The following is a 22,584-nucleotide window of genomic DNA, read 5'->3' on the forward strand; positions in this document are numbered from 1 at the left end:
TGCCAGTTACATTGTTCTTTATAAAAATTGCTTTATATTCATTAACTGATATGCTCTCCGTTCCTGTCTGTTAAGTTGATCCTTAGTGAGGCAAGCATCGAGTAACAGATTTTCTCAGATTTTTTTTCTGTTTTAATTTATTAATCCAAAAATATTCATCCCATCTTAGTCCCTTTCATACCTTGAATGTCTTGAACTCCTTTTGACTTCAAAGGTAATTCTGCTTGTGGAACAAAGGCATTAGTGAATAGGACCAAGTTTCTGGTCATTTATTCTCACTATTTCTCATGCTACCAATGAACCATATTGGTAAGGGAATATCAGCCTTTGTCTTAAGGCAAAATATACTTCCTTATATTTTCTAATTATGTCCCAATGTCTCTGCTGCCTTATAAAAGCAAAACTGATTATTGAAGGAAAATTATTTATTCTCCAACATTTATATTTTATTTTGAAAGTTGTCATTGGTTGTAATATTTGCTTTGCAAAATTCTTTCAAAAAGTGTGCATACTAATATTAACTCACTTCAAGAGACTATGGAGACCTAGCATTAGCACGTCACAGATCAAGAGTGTAAATACCACAGCACACATAATGAATAACTCTGTCACCATGGGGTTACATTCTTTTACAACAGAACACATCACTCTCAATGACTAATTCCCTTTCTTTGTCATTTTAAGCAAGGTCTTTTTGAGTTTTGTTTCTTTATCTTAAGGATCTTCAATTATAAGTTTTCCAATTATTGTTTTCTCGACTCTTTATCATTTCAAAGAATAATAAGCCAGTGCTCCTTTGTTTCTGCTTGAATCCGATTTCCATGTGAATAGCTAGAATATAATAAAAAAAAAATTTAGGCTTCCTGTCAACTCAGAATTCTTCTAGATTCCCAGTAAGACAGACAGACTCCTTACTATCTAAGAAAGGACATAAGAGAAAAAAATAGTGGAAAAAAAAGGTTATGTATACACACGTCTGTGTGTGTGTGTGTGTGTGTGTGTGTGTGTGTGTGTGTGTGTGTGTGTGTGTGTGTGTGTGTGTGTGTGGAGAGAGAATATGAATAGATAATACTTTGAAGGTTGGGGTGAGGAGAAGCTTTCTTCCCAACCAATCCTGAGAATGTACATAGTATTCAGTTCATTTTACAGTAAAGAAGGTGAGATACAGAAAAATGAGGGACATACTCAATAACACATGTATTGTGTCAAAGCCAGGAATCAAACTCAAGACTTCTGATTCTCTAGCTAGTATTGTATCAGTTTATATTTTTATATTGTCATCTTACCTTATTCTTCAAGAAAATGAAGTTTTCTTTTAACTCTTTTTTTTATTTCCTAGCTAAACAATCCAAATCCATTTAAGGTGTTTATTCCTTTTTTTTAAAAATCTTTTTATTATGATTTCTTCTTCTTTTATTGGAGAGCTGACCTAGAAGCCAGGAAGATCTGGGTTCAAGTTCTGTCTCTGACATAATATCTGTGTGACCCTGGCAAGTCATTTAACGTCTCAAGGCTTTAATTTGCCAACTCTTGAAGGATATGTTTCATTGAAGTTGCTGACTTCCATTGGTAGAAGGCATTTGCTCTATCAGGAACTCCTGTGCCAGTGAAGTCATATATCTGGTCCCTAACTTCTACTTTATTTTGTCCCTTTTCACCTTTTCTCCCTTATTGTATTTCATTTCATTTTTGTTTTATTTTATATAGCCACACTGTGACTTTCTGCTCTCGTCTCACAAATTCAGCAAAGCTAAGCTGACACAATTTCTGAGTCCTATTGCTTTGACTTATGTCAGTTTCATTTTGATACTTATGAATGAAGTGAGGCATCAAACTAGAAAATATTTCAAGCTAGTTGTGGGGCACTTGGAACTCAAAAAAAAAGGAAAAAGTTTGTTTTTTAGAGCAAAAGATAAATAGGAGTTTTACCTTTTATGAACAATTTTCTCAGTCATTAAAACTATTTTTGCTTCCACAATCATTCCTATAGGTTGGTGATATGCACTAATGAACCACTAACTCAACAGATCTGAAATTAACACCAACTTCAACGCCATCTCCCTAATGTAGCTTAGTATCACTTCTTGGATATTGGACTCAAGGGAGGTCTCTAAAATCCATAATATGGGAACCACTGTCCTCAAAAAGAGGAAGCCTTTGAAGACACATGAATAGCATAATTACTAGAAATTATAATATTTTATAGGTATCCTTTGGCAAACAGAATGATCCCAATACTCTAGGAACAATCAGTATTTTTCCTGAGATTGGATGGGTTTGGAAGATGATGCCATGGATATGTCTGCAGTCATAAAAACAGGGGATTTCTTGCTTTTATTTCCTTTTAAATCACCTGGGACTTGATCAATTCAGAAATTCCTGGCCTTGGCCTAAATGGTATATATTAATATCCCTTTAAATAGGCACTATTTTACCTTACCACTCTGGATTTTATTATCTCTTTGGAACAGACTGGATACTGTTGCTTGGATCATTTCTACATATCTAATTATTTCTACAGGGTTCATTGAAGAATAATTCTTATAGTCATAGGTTAATTACATGGAAATTACATAAATATCATTGTTACAACATTTTCCTGTTTTATTCTTGGTATCTTCTCATATCTAAATTACTTAATTTGTTTCTACAAATGTTAAGGCTCTTAAGCAAATCATTAACTCTTTGAAACATGGTGGTGGTGATGGGACATTTTTGATGGAACCCAGATCCATATGTGAAATATTATAAGCATGTTAGCTTGTGGTGAGGAGTGCTTTCATTGTTTTATTGAAAAATGCCAAATCTGTCATCTTAAATATTAGTTAAGATGATTCAGCAATAATCCTCATACTACCATATCATGAAAGTTGAACATTTCCACTTATTTAGAAGTGTGGAATGTGTAAGTAATTAAAAGAAAAAAATCTCCTTGCTAATCATTAGCACTGCATTCACTGTCACTTTGAAGCATCAATCAAACCATCAGTGAAAGGGTTAATTGAGACTACATCTGTACAGCTTGCAGACTCTAAAACCTAAACCAGATGTCAACTAAAGCCAAGCCATAGTCAATCTGTGAGTCATGTTTTACTGTCCTTAAAACTCCAAACAAGGAATTGTCTCAGGAAACCCCTTAGCACCCTTTAGTGGAAATCTTAATGGAAAATTAATGCAACCTGGAAAACTGTTACTCTTTGCCTCCATTTTCCTTTTTAGGTTATTTTAGATTTACTTCTCCTCGCATTCATTTTGTCTTTTAAAAGTAGTTCCACATGATTATTAACATCGACTATGGCTGTCTTGAAAGAGGCAGCATAATTTTTCCATAATGTCTAAGTGAAATCGGAGGGAATGATATCACTACCTTTAGGGTGATATAAACACTGACAATTCGTGCCATTTTACATTTGGACAAATTCCAATTGATGGGCTCATTGTCTTCACATATCCAAAATTTGTTCCTAAACTACATGGTTTAACATCTTGTTTATCAGCTGAAAGGAAGTAAAGGGAGGAGAGCAGGAGTCAAATATTAGTATGACAAAGTAGAAAGGACACTCTATTGAGATTTATAGGCCGTGGGTTCAAAACCAATCTGTGTTACTTACCCTGTTTAGGCTTCAGTTTCCTTATTTTTATAAATGAGGAAGTTGGATTAGGTGCCTTAAAAAACCTTTCCAGCTCTTAATACACAATCCAGTTAATATTATTCTTGTAACATTATAACTTGCCAAGACCTCAGAATCTCATCAATTATTCTGATCTATAAATGTTGGAACTGACATTCAGAGAATTTGATTGACTTCCTATAGTTCACAAAACTTGTTAGTGGCAGCATTAGGGCCAGAACCCAGGTCTCCTGAGATCAATTCTAGCACCTTTTCCTCCTATACCATATTGCTTCCCTAATTCATGATTAGCATAACCACAGAACACTTAGTCAGTTAAAAAATTGTAACATCAAGAATGAGCTGTTGACATATATTAACAATCAATAAATTGATTTTGGTTTAGGATTTCCCCAAGATATGCCTTCAGTGAATAATAGACTCCTAGCGTTGGAAAGAGTGTCAGAGATCATTTAGTCCCACCTCTTCTTGACGCCTGAATCCCCTCTTTAATATCCTTGGAGATGACCATTATATTATTATTATGTCCTATTATATTATAATAGGAAAACCATTACCTTGTAGAGTAGGCAATAACTTTTTGGCCAGCTCCAACTGCTTGTAGAAAACTTTATCTTTTATGAGTACTAATTCTTCCATCTGGAACCAAGAGGGAAAAGTCTAATCCTTTCTTGCACTTGACAGTCCTTTACAAAATAGAAAGGCTTCTTCATCAGCATATATGGTCTCCATCCTTTCCTTCAGTATTCATATAGCATTCCAAGTCCCATCACACTACTCATTGTCTTCTATAAGTGTTGTAAATTTGTTAATGACCTTTCTAGAATATAGCCCCCAGCCCATATACAAAATTCCACATGTGGTATTACCACAGCAAGGAGCAGGCTCTTTTCTCTCTTTAGCATGTTTCTCTGTGTAGCCTGTTACCACATCAACTCTTTTGATTGTCACATCACACAGGTCGTTTCTATTTAACTATAATAACTAGGTCATTTTTACATAAACTGCTCACTTGTCCCATCTCTCCTCTTCTGTATTTGCACAATGTATTTATTTAAAACCTAAATACAAGACTTACATTTATCCTGAAGCAAAAACCAGGGAAAATGTATTCATGGAATCTTCACTTTATAATGGATAGCAGGGGCATGGTGAGCATAGTCATATTTTTACTAATGCTGCTTTCACCTAGCATAGTCACCACATCTTTGCTTTTCAGACTCCTTCTACTCCTTCACAGCTCAGTCTGTGCATCACTTCCTTCTGTGAAGGTCTCCCTGATAATCCTGGCTCTTAACACACTCTCTCTCTCTCTCTCTCTCTCTCTCTCTCTCTCTCTCTCTCTCTCTCTCTCTCTCTCTCTCTCTCTCTGCCCTCCTCCAATTACTTTTCATTTTTTCACTTCAGTAGGTTGTATCTCTTGAATAATATGTCACTTTTGTTTTCCTAGTGCCCAATATGGACAATTTAAAAAACAATAAATGTTATTAAATTGAACTAAATTGTAGCTCCTAGCTTGTCTGTTTGTATGGGATGAGGCAAAGGTTTTCATAGTAGTATAAAATAGCATTTTAGTGTGCTCAAGAGCACTTCTATGGAAAATCTTATCGGTATTGACAAAGTAAAATATTTTAAATCACTGTGTTTTACTTAATTTCCTTCTTATGCTCTCCACTAACTTCTACAAATTCTTACTGTCAGTCAAAATTGTTTAGATGTAACTTGAAAGAAAGTGACTTTGACTCACTACAAGCTTATGGAGTTTGATGTTATATAAAACCATGTACTTTATGTAAACACCATCAAATAGAGATTTAATATTTCATGATATGGAACTGTCTCTTAAATTATCCCCATATACAATAGCACATATTATTTATTGTCAGAGATGCTTGATGAGTGTGACAGGGGAAGGAGTGGTAGGGAATTTCTGAATCCCTTATATCTTTCAGAATCATAGCAACCAAAATATGTTCGAATTTTAACTGCACAAGGTAAAAAGAATAGTCTAATCTTTATGTTCCATTCAACCTATGTTTGTTTATACCGAGGTCAAAGATAACTATTATCTTTAACCCTTATCAGCTTTTACTGATACAATACCATGCTTAAACTTGGCCCCTTTCTACTTCTTATGGTTCCTGCTTATTAGAATCACATAAATAATAGTGGTGTGAAGTCATCAAACTAGACAGAGCATAAAGACATCATCTAATTCATTACTTTATCTCATGGAAGTTAGATATGTAAAAATACCTCACACACATACAATTATATACAAATTTTAGCTCATTCCAATTTTTAAGAATACTTAGTAATCTAGCAAAGCAAATGAGTAATTCATTATAATAATAAGCATTTATTAAGGGCCTTATCAGGCACTGTGCGAAGAACTGGGAATACAAAAAGAGTCAAAGACAGGGCCTCCTCTCAAGGAGCTTATAGTTTAATAGGAGAAGAAACAAACATGTATATTCTGACAAGCTATATCTAGTAGAAATAGGAAACTGATAGAGAGAAGTCACTAGGATTACTAGAGACTGAAAAAAGGTTTCCTTGATCCGATGAAATTTTAATTGGGACTTCAAGAAAGCCAGGGAAATAAGTAGACAGAGGTAAGCAGGGAGTGCATTCCAGGCATGGGGGAAATACCTGGGGTTGAGAGATGGAGTGTCTTTGTGAACAACCAGGAGGGCAGTGTCACTGGATGAAAGAATATATGGCAGAGAATAAGATATACGAATACTGGAAAAGGTGAGATGAGGGGTCCAAGTTACAAAGGGCTTTGAATGCCAAATAAAGGATTTTGTATTTGATCACAGACAAGATTAAGCAGCCTCTGGAGTTTATGGAGAAGGGGGTTTTGGGTGGCATGGTTGGACCTGTGTGGTGGTTGAATGAAGGATGATTGGAGTAGGGAAAGAAGTGAGGTAGAATGACCCATCAGCAGGCTATTGCAGTAGTCCAAACACGAGGAGACAAGGGTCTACACCAGAGTGGTGGCAGTATCAGAGGAAACAGCCATATTTGAGAGATATTTCAAAGGCAACATTAACAGGTCTTGGCAACAGATTGAATATGGAGGTTAGAGATAATGAAGACTTGATAATGACGCAGTTTTGTGCCCAGTGGACTGGGAGGATGGTGGTGCCCTCAACAATAGGGAAATATAAGGGCAAAAGAACGGGATGGGGTGGGAGATGCACACGGTTTGAGGTCAAGCTACATAGTTTTGACTGTTATTTGCTGTTTCTGAGACCTTGGGTAAGTCACTTAACCCTAGCGTTAGTGTCTCTCCATTTGTTCAATAAAGAGGTTGACAACAAGGAAGGAAGAAGGGAAAGAAAAAATGAAGGAAACAAGGAAGGAAAATGGTAAAAGTATTTACATATCTAACTTCCATGAGATAAAGTAATGAATTTTTGAAAAAGGGGTATGTTTAAGCTAGACAAGGCAAGAGTTGGAATTGAAAGGGTCATGATAGATGCCTTTAATTGTCCCACTTGGCTCAAATGAGTAGAATTAGATACAAAGGGTGAAAGTTCCAAAGAGACAAGTTTAATATACAGAAAAACTTACAATTAGATCCCAAAGTGAAATAAACTGCCTCAAACTCTTACCAGCTCAGTGACCCTGGGCACATCACTTAAAACATGTTTGCCTAAGTTTCATCATCTATAAAATGAGCTAAAGAAGTTAAATTGCAAACCACTCTAGTATCTTTGTCAAGAAAACCTAAGTGGGTTCATGAATAGTCAGACACAACTGAAAAACAACTAAATAACCATCTTCTTTGTCCTCCGTAGGAAATTATCCAGATTATTATGGTATTTCCTAAAATGTGATGCCTAAAACTGAAAACTATATTCTAGATACAGTCTAAGCCAGGCAGAATACATCAAGTTCATCATCTCCCTAATCCTCGACATAATCAATCAACAAGAGTTTTTTAAGAACTTGTTATATGCAAAACACTGTGTTGTACACTGAAGTAACAGCAACCTCTTTCTTTAAAGAGCTTATAGTCCAATGGGAAAGACAACGTATAAACAATTAGGTATGTACAAAATGCATACATCATGGAAGACAGGCAGCCTGAAAAGGGAAGATTCAAAGTAGATAGCAGGACCAAAAAAGACTGCCTGCAGAAAGAGACATTTGAGCTGTACCTTAGAAGAAACCAGGGATTCTAAAAGAAGAGAGAGAGGCAAGAGCTTTCCAGATATGGGGGATAGCCAGTTCAAAGTCAGAGAGACAGGAAAAGGAGTGTCACTCTGGCTTGCTTTGTACAGACTAGATTCAAATTAACTTTTTTTGGCTGCCGTGTTAAACTGTTGTCTCATATCGATTTTGCAGTCCCCTAAAACTACCATCTGTTTTTTCAGCTGAACCATGCCTTCCCCATCTGGAACTTGAAAAGTTGCTTTTTTTTTTTTTTAATATGAATCTAAAACTTTTATTCCATTAAATTTCATCTCATTAGATTCTGCCTAGTGGTCTCTACTGTCAAGACCTTTTTGCATATTGACTCTCATCCAATATGTTCTAAGCTTTCCTTCACAGTTTTTTTTTTTTTTGTCATCTTCAATTTAAGAAGCATGCTACTGGTGTTTATACCCCAATTCCTGTTTTTTTTTTTTTAAATAGTTAAATATTTGAACTTGTCAAGTATTTTACTAAAACATATCAATAGCATTCTCTTAACATGCAAGACTAGTAACTGTGTCTGGTATGACCTGGATAAAGCTATGTTGTTTTTTGGTGATCGCTGCTTACATTTCTAAATGTTCACCAGTGATGGGGGTATCTAGATGGTGCGGTAGATAGAGCATTGGTCCTAAAATCAGGAAAAACTGAGGTCACATATAGCCCCAGATGCTTTCTCCCTTGCTGTGCAACCCTGGGTGACCATCAGACTTAATCTCTGTCTGTCTCCTCATCTATTAAATCATAATGACAATAGCACCTACTTGAAGAGCTGTGAGTATCAAATGAGATAATGTTTGTAAAGCACTTAACACAGGGCCTGACATATAGTAATCAATCTATCAGTAATCTTTATAATGCCCATTATGTGCTAAGCACTGGGGTTACAAAAAGAGGCAAAAGACAGTCTCTGCCCCCAAGGAGGTTGCAATCCAATGAGACAACATGTGGATAAATATATACAAAGCAAGCATCTACAGGATAAATAAGAAATAATTAATAGTGGGAAGATGGGAGTTCAGACAGGTTGGGGAAAGTAAAAGGTGGCATTTTAGTTGAGAATTAAAAGCCAGAAGGTCAGAAGACAGAGCAGAGGAGGGAGAGCACTCCAGGCACAGGATCAGCAGAGAGAATGCCCAAGCTGAGAAATAATGCACTTTGCTCACGGAATAGCCTAGAAGCCAGTGTCACTGGATCCAAGAGTATATTTCAGAGAATAAGGTATAAGAAGACTGGAAATGTCAAAGGGGGCTAGGTTTTGAGGGGGCTTTAAGTGCCAAACAAAGCATTTTGCATTTGCTCCTAGAAGCAATAGGAAGCCACTGAAGTTTATTGAATGGGAATGGGACCATGCAACATGATCATTTTAGTAGCTGAATCGAGAATGGTGATAGTGTCAAAGGACAGAGTGGGACTTATTCAGGAGATATTGCAAAGGTGAAATTGACAGGTCTTGGTAACAGACTAGAAATGGAGGGTGAGGGATAGTGAGGAATCTATGATGACTGAGAGACTCCCTTCTGCTTTAATAGGGAAGGTAGGAGAGCTCAAGGGGAAAGATATTAAGTTCTGTTTTGAACATATTAAGTTTAAGATCTCTACTGGACATCCAGATTGAGATGTCTGAAAGGCAGTTGGAGATGTGAGAGTATAAGTCAGCGGAGAGGTTGGTCAGGATAGGTAGATTTAAGAATCATCGGTGCAGAGATGGTAATTAAATCCATGGGAGCTGATGAGATCAACAAGTGAAGTATTAGAGATAAGAGAAGGGGTCCCAGGACAGAACCTTGTGGGACATCTATGGTTAGAAGGAGTGATCTAGAAGAGAATCTAGTAAAGGAGACAGAAAAGGAGCAGTCAAATAAGTAGGAGGAAAACCAGGAAAGAGTGGTGTGTCCTCATACCTTATACCAGGATAAGGTTGAAATGCTTATATGATTTAGACATAAAAGGTGATACCATAAGCAAATTAGGAGAGCAAGGAATAGTTATGACCAAATGAGATACAGAACATTATAAAATGCAAAATGGATAATTTTGATTACGTTAAATTAAAATGACTTTGCACAAGCAAAACCAATGCAACCAAGTTTAGAAGGAAAGCAGAAAGCTGGGAAACAATTTTTATAGCCAGGGTCTCTGATAAAGTCCTCATTTCTAAAATATAGAGAGGAGCATGTCAAATTTATAAGAAAGCAAGACATTCTCCAATTGATAAGGTCAAAGGATATGAACAGGCAGTTTTCAGATGAAAAAATTAAAGCTATCTATATTCATATAAAAAAATGTTCTAAATCACTATTGATAAGAGAACCCAGCTCACACCTATCAGATTGGCTAATATGACAAAAAAAGAAAATGTTGGAATTGTGGGAAAATTGGAACACTAATACCTTGTTTGTGGAGTTGTGAACTGATCCAACCATTCTGAAGGGCACTTGAGAATTATGGCCAAACGCTTATAAATGTGTGCGTACTCTGATCCAGCAATACCACTACGAGATCTGTATCCTGAAGAGATCATTTAAAAAAGAGGAAAAGGACCCACATGTACAAAAGTATTTATAGCAACTTTTTTTTTTGTGGTAGCAAAGAATTGGAAATTGAGGGGATGCCCACAAATTGGGGAATGGCTGAACAAATTGTGGTATATGAATGTAATGGAATACTATTGTGTTATAAGAAATGAAGAGCAGGCAGACTTCAGAAAAACCTGGAAAGACTTATATGAACTGATGTTGTGAGGGACATGAGCAAAACCAGGATAACATTGTACACTGTAACAGCAACATTGTGAGATGACCAACTTTGATAGACTTAGCTCTTAAAAGCAATATAATGATTCAAGACCATTCCAGGACTCATGGTGGAAAATGTTATCCACATTCAGAGAAAGAACTGTGGAGTCTGTATGCAGATCTAAGTATACTATTTTTCCCTTTTCCATTGTCTTTGATTTTTGTTTTTTCTTTCTTGTGGTTTTTCCCTTTTGTTCTGACTCTTCTTTCACGACATGACTAATGTGAAAATATGCTTAACATGATTGTACATGTATAGTCTATATCATATCCCTTGTTGTCTTGGGGAGGGGGAAGGGAAAGGAGAAAGGGAGAAAATTTTGGATTCAACATCTTAAAAAAATGAATGCTGAAAACTATTTTGCATGTAACTAGGAAAAAATAAAACATTATTAACTGCAAAACAAAATAAAAAAAAATAAAACTAAGTCAAATCTTTTGGAACAAATGTAAATCCACTTCATCATGTTAAAGGAGGAGATAATAGCAGAAGGCACCTGAGTGATAGATGAGAAAGGGAGGTCATAGCAAAATGGCATCAATTTGATCTGTAACATATGAGGCAAAGTTCTCAACTGAGAGAGTCCACTTTGCCACCTAGCATACGAAAACCCTCATGCAAATCTGCCTTCATATTATCCTTTGAACTCTAGGCAAATCACTTAACCTCTTTCTGCCTCAGTTTCCTCAATTGTAAAATGGAGATAATAATAGCACCTGTCTCACAGGGCTGTTGTGAGGATATAATGAGATAATATTTGTAAAGTGCTTATTAACATAGTGCTCAGTGCTCTTTCTCTGTCTCTCTCCCTCTGTCTATCTTTTTCTAGCTCCTTCCTTCCACAACTCCTTCCCTTCCTTTTTTTTTTCTTTGTGTCTTCAGATCTTCATTTCTGAAATTCACTCTGTCCTCTCTGGATTGTTGAAGTTTAGGCCTAGACTCTCTCAAAGCACTTTGAAATGTTTTATCAAAAAATCTTATTTTCCTCTACTTTTCAGTCATAAACTTTGAGATAAAAGATTCATTTCCCACCCCCAGCCCCAAGTTTTCCATCATTCCTCAGTCTGCTACCAGGTTTTCTTGATCCAGAATAGAATTCCCCTTTGTGATTCTTCAATCTTTTTGAAGGATGAAATTATCATTAAAAAGTAAAGAAATTATTAGCTTTTTGCTTCTGGCAGAGAGACAGCTCCAGCAAATGTCTGGAAAATTGAAATCCCCCATCACTATTATATTATGCCATAGTTCCTGGCTTGTGATTTGTTTCCTGAACTCTATTTTTTCTTTCTTGCCAGGTGGTCTATACTATGATGACAATATTGCTTCTATCTGGGTTTCCATTGACCTACTCCCAAATACTCATTACTGTATATCCCATTCCCTTTCAGGTTCCTTGATTTCCTTATAGGAGCAAATCTTTTTACTCCATAATGCTCTTCCATCCTTTTAATTATAGGTCTTTTTAGGTTTACTTTGTTATACTTTAAATAGCACTTATTTTCTCTCCTTCCAATTTTTCCTTCTGCCCCAATTGAGAAAACAACAATAACAAAAAAAAAAAACAAAACCCGCTTGGTAACAAATATACATAGTCAAGCAAAACAAAATCTGGCCGTCTCCAAAAATGTGAGTCTTATTCTGGATATTGAGCCCATGAGTTTTCTGTTGGGAAACGAACAGGAAATTCATTAATAAAAGTCCCAAAGTCTTTCAGTGTTGTATTTCTCTATAATGTTGTTTTGTAAATTGTATTTCTGGTTCTGTTCATGTCAGTCTACATCAGATCATAGAAGTCTTCACAGGTTCCTCTGAAATTCTATATTTCATTGCTATGGCACAATAATATTACATTTCTTTCATATACCACAATTATTTAGCCATTCTCTGGTAGGTGAGCTCTCTGTTTTAGGCTACAATGAAAAGTGCTAATATAAATATATTTGTACATATAGGTCCTTTTCCTCTTTCATTGATGTCTTTGGGATGAAAACTTAGTAAAAGTGTTACTGGGTAAAAAGGTACATACAATTTAATATCTTCTTGTAACCAATTTAAAAAATTTTAGAATGGCTGTACAGGTTCGGAGTTGTTGATGGCAGTAATATAGCAATATCCCTCTTCTAATTCAACCCTTTTAATATTTTTCTTTTTTCAATTTTGTTAATCTAATGAGTATAAAATGGGACCTCAGATTTACTTTTATTTGTAGTTCTATAATTATTAGTTGTTTAGAGCCCTTTTTTTCTTTCCATGTGGCTATTGATAGCTTAGATATCTTCTTAAAGCTTCTTAGTAATTTTCTTTGATTATATGTCAATTGGGAAGTGAAACTTATTTTTATACATTTTAATCAATTCCTTATATGTCTTAGAAGTGACACTTTTATCAGAGCAACTTGCCACAAAGATTTCCCCAGTAATCTATTTACCTTCTGATCATATCTGCATTGTTTTTGTTTGTGCAAATTAAAACATTTTATATTTTTTTTCTTCTGTCATTGTTTCTATATTTTATTTAGGTATGAAATCTCTTCCTACCTATACATCTGGAAGATAATTCCTCCTTTCCTCTTCTAATGTATTTATGATATGACCTTTTATATCTAAGTAATTAAATCCATTAGAGCTTATATTGGTAGATGCTGTGAAATCTTGAACTAAGCCTTATTTCTATCAAAGTACTTTCCAGTTTTCCAAGCATTTTTGTTTTAGCTAGAGAATCTTTAATAGCTTGGATCATTGTATTTATCGAATACTAGGAAATTATTGTTTGCTTTTGAATATTGTGTCCCTAATCTGTTCCACAGATCTAATTTTTAAAATAGTAGCAAACTACTTTGATGAACACTACTTTGTAGTATAGTTTGAGATCTGTTACTGCTAAACCCTCTTCACTGAATCTTTTTTCTCTGTTATTTCCCTTAATTCATCTTTTGTTCCTGCAGATGAATTTAGTTATTTTTCTCTTCTAGCTCCATAAAGTAATTCTTTGGTTGTTTAGTTGTAATAAGTAAATTAAATTATTATTGTCATTTTTATTGTATTGCCTTGGTCTTCCTATGATTAAGTAGTATTTCTCAAATAATTTATAATAATATTTATTTAGGCAAAGAGTGTTTTGTAGTTGTATTCACAGAATGTCTATGTGTACTTTGGTAGGTAGACTCCCAAATATTTTATAAATTTTGTAGTTATTTTAAATGGAATTCTCTCTTTTTTCCTGGGTGTCAGCAGCAATATGCTGAAGTGCTAATGATTTATATGGATTAATTTTATATTGTGCTGATAATGAAGTTAAATTTAATTTTTTATTTTAGTTGTATCCATTGTAATGTAGAGGTATATTAAGGTTCATAGGATTTACTTCCTTTTATCCCTTTGTTATCTATTTATCTTTTCTTTTTAATATTTTATTCTACTCCATTCTGTGCATATATGTTAAGTACTTGTATCAACACATTTTGTTAGCTACTATTTAGCTTAGTTTCTCTTGGTTATCTATTTTAATAAAGTCATATATATATACATATATATATGTATATAGCTGATTTTGTCTTATCTGACATCATTATTGCTCATCCTGCTTTTTTGAGTTTAGCTGAAGAATAATCAATTTTTTTCTCTGAACCCCTATTTTAACTCTATGTTTATATTCATGTTTCAACTCTGCTTTTTGTAAACAAAATTGAATTCTACTTTGTCAGTCAATAAATATTTAATAAAACCCTATTATGCCAAGCACTGTGCCAAGCATAGATAAAAGACAATCCCTGCTCTTGAGTAGTTCACAATCTAATGGGACAGGCAACATGCAAATAACAATATACAAGTAAGCTCTATTCAGGAACAAATAGGAGGTAAAAAATCAACAGAGGAAAGCACTGGGATTAAGAAAGCTCAAGAAAGACTTCCTGAAAAAGATGAGATTTCACCTGGGATTTAAAAGAAGTCAGGGAAGTGAGGAGGAAGAGCATTCCATGAATGGATGTTCTAATTCATGCTGTTATCTACTTTCATTTTCTGGGTGAGTTCAGCCCATTCATGTTTATAGTTTTGATAGTTCACTGTGTATCACCTCCATACTATTCTCTTATCCTTTTCCTTGTCTTTGCTCCACTTCTTACAAAGACAATTGTGTATATGGGGGTGTTCAGGGAGGAGTAGCTCCTCTGGTGGAGGAGGCTTGCTCAGTCTTTTTTTGCCTGCTCATCCACCTTTGGTGTCCTCCTGGCACTTGGCTCTCAGATGTGGCTCTAAAAACTGTAAGATGCACAGCAATCACACCCCAGTAAACTATCTTAGCACACAGGCTGAACCAAGTTGTGGGTAACCATTGGGCCTCAAATCCATCAGTGAGTTGGGGAGTGTCTACTCTAAGCATCAAAGAATGGACAGATGAGAACAATTTTTCCCAAGGCCATAAAGATGGCTGAAGCAGTTGCTGTGCAGAATTTAGAGCACAGTCAGACATGGAAAATGCCAATGTCATCCAATATATCCTGTGCCATTGACAGTCATCTTGACTTTTATCTTACCACTGGACTTTGATGACTCTGGAAGGGAGTGAGACTGATGACTTTGTGCAATTCTGCTTCATTTAAATCCAGTTCATGAATAAGTCAAGACATTACCTCATGATATCATTGGTCATCTTCGAAATTGAAAACCAAACAACAATAAAAAAGATTAGAATGGTGGCATAGAAAGTGTTTAGTCCATTTTTCCATGCTTTGTACAATCAGTTTCTTCTCCCTTGCCCCTCTTCTCTTACCTTCATCTGTGTACAGTCACTGATTCTTAATTTTTCCTTCTCTTTAAATCCCTCCTCACAGTCCACCCTTTCCAGGTTAACATTTGCTTATCAGAGGACTACTTCATCTCTAAATCTCTCCTTCCGCTTTATTTTTCCATCCCACCTCCACATTCCCTTCTGTTTTCCTGTAGAGCTGAATTTATAAAGTGTGTGTGTGTGTGTGTATTTGTGTATGAGCACTCTACTTTCCTTTAAACAATTCAGATGAAAGTGAAATTCTGAGTCATTCTTGTCTAGACTCAGAGGAATAGAACTTCTGGCCCTCTTTTGGTCAGTGCCCTCTTAGGGGTAGGGATGGGTCGTTGAGTCCAAGACTCTGGTATAAAATCAGTAGAGCTGCCTGTGGACCAATGATCATAGCCAGGAGCTGAATCCTTTATGGTCAGAGTAACAAAACAGTTGGCAAATTCCTGTTCCATCATTCCTTCACTGATCCCTTTTCTGAGAGATGAAGTTGTGATCTCAGGCTTGAGATCACACTATACTTTTCCCTTAGATTTTCTGATCTCTCAGTCTGTGATTATTTTTAGATTGTTATAAGAGTAACTGTGTGGATAACTTAGTTTTACTGCTTCTTCTTACATTACCACTTTTGCTGGTCTCTTTTTATCTCTAGAAAAAGTATTTGGAGCACTATTTTTCTAATGGATATCATCCCACCAAATCTCAGTGAAACCTTATGTGGTTAACTTTGCCTCTTTGAATTAAGATTTCCAGTTCACCTTGGCTTCTATCTGTTCTCTGCGCACTCAAAGCATTTTTTGCCTAAATATACACAAATCCAAATAATTTGAGAAATACTCCTTGTTCATTGGTAGACAAAGGCAATAAAAATAATAGAAAGGACATAATTTCTATATAGAAATCTAAGACCATGGGTTATAATACTTGCTTTTTCTTTGAATTTAATTTCCTGTGAAATCTGAGTTGACTCTACTGCTTTCTTCCATGTGGTAGTTATTCTGTCTTGTATCTGCCTTGTTGATAAATGACTGGATGTGTGGCACAGTGAAAAAAGTACTGGACGTGGTAGTCATGAAGATCTGTGGCCCTGAGTAATTCATTGACCCTTCTTAGCCTCTGTTCCCTCTTCTTTAAAATGGAGATGATATTAAAACCCACATCACGGGTATTTGAGCATCAAACTAGCTAGCTAGCTATATGCATACATATGTATATTTGGACACACACCTTAATCAATATATATATGCCTATATACTATATATGTAGCATTTTTGCACACATTATATGCATAATATTTACATACTACATATAAATATAGCAGTTTTACAAAATTTAAAGCACTGTATAATTGGTAGTTATTGTACAGGTAGATTTCTTCTTTATGCTTTCTTTTAAATGCAAAGTCATTTTGATCATATTTCAGATACAACAGGAAAATTTTTTTCGTATTTATTGTTTACTAAATATTCGTATTTATAATAATTTATTAATTATTTATTATTCCTGGCCAGGAAATTATCATTCTTCCGTTCTGAGACATGTCCAGGAATCAAATTCAAATGTCATAGGGCCTTAGTCTCATTAATTCCTTGCTTTAAATGACCTTATCAGCACTGCATTCTACAGCATTGCACTTCATATTTAGCTGTTCAAATCCTGGGCAAAACACCTATTCATAATTAGGGAAAGACTTTGCTGGGGAATATTTTTCACCCCTACCACCCATCCCTTTTTTCATTCAGGTTGTTACTTCTATCATTATTCTTTGGTGATGATTGAATAACATTCCTGCTATGTAACATTTTAGATGAAGTAATAGAGGCTGGTCCTTTGAGGCATGCAGGGCGAGGCAGTAGCCTTTAACTCAGTGGTCTCATGGTGAAGATAGTAAATTCAAGCAGAAATCATGAGAGTTTACTCTTACTCTAGCTAAACCTTATATTTCTAATTACAAGAGCACTTTTACTTGAGAAAGTCATGGAAGGGTTGCAAGAGAAAAAGTGATACCTGAGTTGTGACTTCAATTCAACAAACAAAATATTGTTAATCACTAACTAAGAGAAAGATACCTGGATAATTGCTGGGGGTAAAAAGCCAAGCATTAAATAGTCCTTGCCCTCAAGGAGTTTATAGTCTTATAGGGAAACTAATGTGCACAAAAGTAAATGAATACAAGATAACACAAAGAACAGGATAGGCAAGGTGGGGACTATGTATGCCATACTAAGCATAAGGAGAGGGAGTAGGTGGGATAAAAATGAGAAATGGTAAGCAATATAGTAAAATAGTAGTTGTATGTTTTAGAATATAATCTTTAACATTGATTCACATCAATCTAAGATACCGGTAAAAATGTTAAGTTCAGTTAAAAAGTGACAAGAGCACTGGTCTATATGAAACCCTGATTCATTTCAGAGAGTGTGAAATGACAGTGGTGGCATTAATAACATGATGAAAGAAGTATGTGTCCTACTGTAGCTACAGATAGTATTAGAAACATTTTCAATAAGTTCATCTAAAAAATTTTTGTTTGTTTTTGTTTGTTATTGCCGCTGCTTTTTCCTATCTCCACTGGCTAGATTCCTCATTGTACTTGAAGTACATGTGGTTTCCAATATTAGCCCTCTAACACAAAACAAAGTACTTTTGGACTAGAAATGTCTTTAAAAACAACAAAACCCCACAAGATTGGAATTAGCTAGTGATGCCAACACAGACTCCTAACAAATGCTTTTTTTTAATACTTGGGTTTGACTACAATGCATATTTTCCAAGAAGCCTATCTATTGCTGCCTTTCAAAATGTTTCCAAATGACCCCACATGTTTTGTAAGATTACAGTATTTGAAATCTTTAACAAAAAATATCTATATATTCATATATCAGTCTTGAAGGTGAATAATAGCCAAAAAGATAAGTTGTACAACATGACATGCAACAATTTAGAATGGCCAGGACTCAGGTCATCAGTGGGAATTTCCGGCTCTTTAAAAATAACTCCAAGTCAGTAAGTGCTCCATGAGCAAAAGTTGGATGTTGAAATTTAAGTAGTCAGACTTGACTCCTCAGATTTCATTTATAATATGGTATGATATTTATGGTATGCTTATAGGTCTTGTTCAACGTATGGAAAACTTTATGAGAGAATTCTTTGCATAGTCTTTATATGTAACAAATTATATAAGTATTTGGAGAATATTCAGTTTTTGTTTTTTGGAATGAATCATACTAAATGGTTATTTTTTAACCTTTTACTTAAGTTACCAAACCAAGGCTATTTGTTAGTTAAAAAATGTTTAGAAATTTAATGTATGGGTCAAAAAAAAGGTGCTATGGTCCTTTTCACGGGTCAGACCATATGTGTCAAGTTGTGTTTAGTTGTATACACTGTGCTTTGAGAAGCATATGTATGAAGTAAAGAGCATCCAGAGAAGAATGGTCAGGATGTTGGGAGGACTACAAACTGGTTAATATGGTGAACGCAAAGAGCTGGGAATGTTTATCCTAGAGGAGAATAAACTCAGGTGGGACACCATGACTAAGTTTTCTTGTGGAAAAAAATAGTAAGCTTGATTTTATATTGCTTTAGAGGACAGAATTAGAATCAGAGGATGTTTTGGAGATTTACCCTTTAACTCAATATTGGGAAGAACTTAAAAAAAATGAATGGTAGAAGCCACCTCAGAAACTATTGAGCTTCTATATAATGGTAACTTGATTTGATTTGGTAACTTAAGTAAAAACTTAAAAAATAAACATTTAATATAATTCATTTCAATAAGCAAAAACTGGGTATACTCCAAATATTTTATTACTATGAAGTCCATATAATTCATTGTATGTAAAGACTCTGAAAAGGATTCTCTCATAAAGCTTTCCATATGTTGAAAACCATGTCATAAATGAAATAAAGTGTTCATACAGTATCTCTCAGGGATATTGTAGAGTGGATTATTATAATGAGCAGAAGATCCCATTAGTCAATTCTTAAAGTCTTTCCTAAGTTTTCATTATTTTAATTCAAGAAGTTATATGCAGAATATTTTACCAAAGACCACTGAAGGTAGCATAAATGGGGGATAGGAGAGGAAGTGGGATATTCAATAGACTATAAGCTTCTAAAGGACAGGGATTATGTCCATTTAAAAAATGTCCGAATCCTCTGCCTTCAAGAGGTCAGTCAACAAGCATTTATTGAGCACTTCTTATGTAACTAGTTTATAATCCTAGCTGAGATGACACAGTTTACACAAAATAAAAATATCAAAAGATAACTTGGCATCCTGTACGTGTTTCAGGAAATAATATAGCACAAAGTTCATATATGCAACCCAATGAATATATACTTATTTGAAAGAAAAGAAGTGAAAAAGTGATTCCAAGGAAATTTAGCTCCCTTTTCAAGTTCAAAATATGTGAAAAGGGAGCTTAAGTGTAGGTAACTCATTTTGTATAATTTCATAAGATTTGCAAAGCATTTCCCATACAGCACTTCTGTGCATTAAGTGGGGAAAGTACTAGTATTTCATTTTACAGGTGAACAAATTGGCACTGAAAACTTAAGTAACTTGTTCCTTTATCACACAAATAAAGCCAGATTTGTACATTTTGAGAAATATTAACTTCTCATGGGTAGGTCAAGCCAATATGACATAAATGAAAATTCTTTGAAATTAAATTTCTTATTTAGTGCCATCCCAAATAAACTACCAAAAATTATTTTATAGAGATAGAAAAAATAATAAAATTCATCTGGAAGAACAAAAATTCAAGAATATCAAGGAAATTTATGGGAAAAAAAGTAAAGGAATGTGGCCTAGCAGTACACAATCTCAAGCTGTAATACAAAGCCATATTACAAAAAAAAAGTCACCAAAACAGTCTGGTAGTGGATAAGAAACAGAGAGGTTGATCAGTGGAATAGATTGGGTACAAATTGCATTATAGTAAATGTCCGTAATAATTTAGTTTTTGATAAATCCAAAGATGCAAGCATTTGGGACAAGAACTCACTATCTGACAAAAGTTACTGGGAAAATAGGAAACCAATTTGGCAGAAAAAAGATGTACAAAAACATCTCATGCCATAAACCAATATAAGGTTAAACTGAGTACATGATTTAGACCAAAAGGGTGATATTATAAGCAAATTAGGAGCATGGAATATTTTGCCTGTCAGATGTTTGGATAAGAGAAGAATTTGTGACCAAATAAAAGATAGAAAGCATTACAGGATGTAAAATGGATAATTTTGATTATATTAAATTTAAAAGGTTTTATATAAACAAAACCAATGCAATCAAGATTAGATGGAAAGCAGAAAACTGGGGGTGGGGTAGGGAAGAGATTACAGCAAGTATCTGATAAAGGCCTAATTTCTCAAACATGATAGAGAACTGAGTCAAATTTATAAGAATATGAGTCATTCCCCAAGTGATAAATGGCCAAAAGATATGAACAGGTAATTTTCAGAAGAAGAAATCAAAGCTTTCTATAGTTACATAAAAATGTACAAATCACTTTTAATAAGAAAAATGCAAATTAAAACAACTCTGAGGTACCACATCACTCTATCAGATTGGTTAATATGGCAGAAAAGGAAAATGAAAAAGGCTAGAGGGAATGTGGAAAAATTGGGACACTCATGCACTATTGGTGGTGTTGTGAACATTCTGGGGAGCAATTTGGAATGCAGCAAAAAAGCTATAAAACTGTACATATGCTTTGATTTAGCAATACCACTATTGGGTCTATATCCTAAAAAGATTTTTAAAGAAGAAAAAAGACCTATATGTACAAAAATCCATATAGCAGCTCTTTTGGTGGTGGCAACGATTAGAAGTTGAGAGGATGTACATTAATTGGGGAATGGCTGAACAAGTTATGGAATATTATTGTGTTATAAGAAATGATGAGAAGGATGGTTTCAGAAAAACCTGGGAAGAGTTATATAAAGTGATGCAAATTTAGATGAGAAGAACCAGGAGAACATTGTACACAGTAACAGCAATATTGTGTGATGATCATATGTGAATGACTTAGCTGTTCTCAGTAATAAAATGATCCAAGAGAATTCTGAAGGGCTTATGAAGAAAAATTGCTATTCATCTCCAGAGAAAAAGCTGATGAAGTCTGAATGCATATCAAAGCACACTTTTTAAACTTTCTTTATTTTTCTTGTTTTTTTAAGTGTGTTTTCTTAGCAACATGGCTAACATGAAAAATATTTTGCATGGTTGCACGTGTAGAATCTGCATCCAATTTCTTACCTTCTCAAGGAAGGGCAGAAGAGAGAGGGAGAGAAATAATTGGAACTGAAAATTTTAAAAAAGTGTATGTTAAAAACCGTTTTTACATGTAATTGGGAAAAATAAAAATTTGAAAAAATAAAAACAAAACTATCAATTAAAAAAAAATAACAATACTGTAATATTTCAGACACAAAGTATTGAGGGCCTAAACCAGAATGTGTGCTTTGGGTGTTGAAAGAAAAGGACCTGTTATTCCTATATGTTTAGTGTTCTGTTTTTATATTCAGCATTTTTTGTGTGTGAATGCATTAAATAACTGTTCATTGTAGTTGAATTAATTGCTAAAATATAATCACTAAAAACATCCTCAGTAAAACGCAAGAATGAGGCAAGACAGTAGGAATGATATGCACCCTGTGCTGTTCTTATGTGATTTTGATCTCTTTGGCCAGGTCTTTATTTGGGGGGGGGGGGGGGGGGGCTGGGGAAGGGGAAGGAATTCTTCCTCGCAGCTAAATGTCACATAATTCAATCTCCACTCCTATCCTTCCAGGGCAGGGATCTATTTTCACAATCTATTTCCATTGATGAAGAGATTGCTATTAAATTGGCAACCCAATTTAATTTATTGGTTGGAAAAGTCACTCTTACAATGAGTCAAAAATCTGCCTTGCAACTTCCACTCTTGCTCTAGTTCTGTTCCTTAAAGCCACAAAAATAAATTTTTATTTGAAAGTCTCTCAAATATTTGAAGATAGTAATCATATCCTCCTCCTCCTACCCTGACTAAGTCTTCACTTCTCAAAACTAGGCATTCTGGGCTTCAAGATAAACTCTCCTTTATTCATTATATAATGTTAATAGAAAACCAGTACAAACAATATGAGGTCTTCAGATTAATTTCTGTTCCACATCTTATTC

General features: G+C 34.8%; 1 protein-coding gene across 1 annotated transcript in view; it reads left to right on the forward strand.

Annotated features, from left to right (window-relative positions):
• The window catches only part of FMN2 (formin 2), a 441,094-nt gene that overhangs the window by 301,822 nt on the left and 116,688 nt on the right, over positions 1-22,584 (forward strand). The window lies entirely within an intron of this gene.

The sequence above is a fragment of the Notamacropus eugenii genome, chromosome 2, assembly GCF_028372415.1.
Source record: "Notamacropus eugenii isolate mMacEug1 chromosome 2, mMacEug1.pri_v2, whole genome shotgun sequence".
NCBI classification, from domain to species: Eukaryota; Metazoa; Chordata; class Mammalia; order Diprotodontia; family Macropodidae; genus Notamacropus; species Notamacropus eugenii.